This window comes from Chinchilla lanigera, unplaced genomic scaffold, assembly GCF_000276665.1.
Source record: "Chinchilla lanigera isolate Chin_1 unplaced genomic scaffold, ChiLan1.0 scaffold00055, whole genome shotgun sequence".
NCBI lineage: Eukaryota > Metazoa > Chordata > Mammalia > Rodentia > Chinchillidae > Chinchilla > Chinchilla lanigera.
Window position 1 is genome coordinate 14,123,054 of NW_004955456.1, and position 1,370 is coordinate 14,124,423.

The window sequence follows — 1,370 nt, forward strand, 5'->3', positions numbered from 1 at the left end:
AGAACCAAAGACAAAAACATGATCATCTCTATAGATGCAGAAAAGGCATTTGACAAAGTTCAACACCCATTCATGATAAAAAAAAAAAAAAACCTACAGAAAACTGGAATAGATGGGCTTTATCTTAATCTGATAAAAGCCATTCATGACAGACCATATCATACTTAATAGGCAAAAACTGAAAGCTTTCACTCTAAAATCAGGAACAAAACAAGGATGTCCACTGTCACCACTCCTGTTCAATATAGTTCTGGAAACATTAGCCAGAGCAATGAAATAAGAGAAAGAAATAAAAGGAATAAGGATAATAAAGAAGCTAAATTATCATTGTTTGCTTATGATATGATATTCTACATAGAAGACTCCAAAAGCTCTACCAAAAGATTTCTAGAATTAATCACCAAATTCAGTAGTATAGCGGGGTACAACATTAACACTCAGAAGTCAATTGCATTCCTGTACAAAAATAACAAACTCACTGAGAGAGCAATCTTGGAAACAACACTTTTCACAATAGCATCCAAAGAAATGAAATACCTAGGAATCAATCTAAGGATGGAAGCAAAAGACCTCTCCATTGAAAACTATAGTACTCTGAAAAAGGAAGTCAAAGGGGATATCAGAAAATGGAAAGATATCCCTTGTTCTTGGGTAAGAAGAACCAAAATAGTGAAAATGGCCATACTTCCCAAATTGTTACACAGATTTAATGTAATCCTGATCAAAATACTGGTAGTATATCTCACAGAATTAGAGAAAACAATTCTAAAATTCATTTGGAACCAGAAGAGATCTATAATAGTAAAGGCAATTCTTGGCAACAAAGGCAAGGCAGAAGGATCACAATCCCTAATTTGAAATTATACTACAAAGCTATTGTGGTAAAAACAGCATGGTCCTAGCAAAAAAAACAGGCCCTAGGATAAATTCAACAGATTAAAAGATGCAGAAACAGCTCCAGACATACTCAGCTACCTTATTTATTTAATTTATTTTTTAGACAGGATTTTACTACGCAGTTCAGGCTGGCCTAGAACTCACTTTGTAGCCTAGGCTGCCCTGGAACTCACAGTGATCCTCCTGCCTCAACCTCCTGAGTGCTGGGATTAGGTGTGCACCCCCATGCCTGGCCTCAGCTACTTTATCTTTGACAAAAAGGCTGAACAGTTTCACTGGAGGAAAGATAGCCTCTTCAATAAATGGTGCTGGGAAAACTGGCTTTCCACATGCCCAGAATTAAACCTAGATCCATACTTCTCACTATGCACCAACCTAAAATTGAAATGGATCAAAGATCTAAATATAAAGACAGAAACACTAAATCTACTGGAAGATAGAATTGGTAAAACTCTTGAAAACATAGGTGTAGG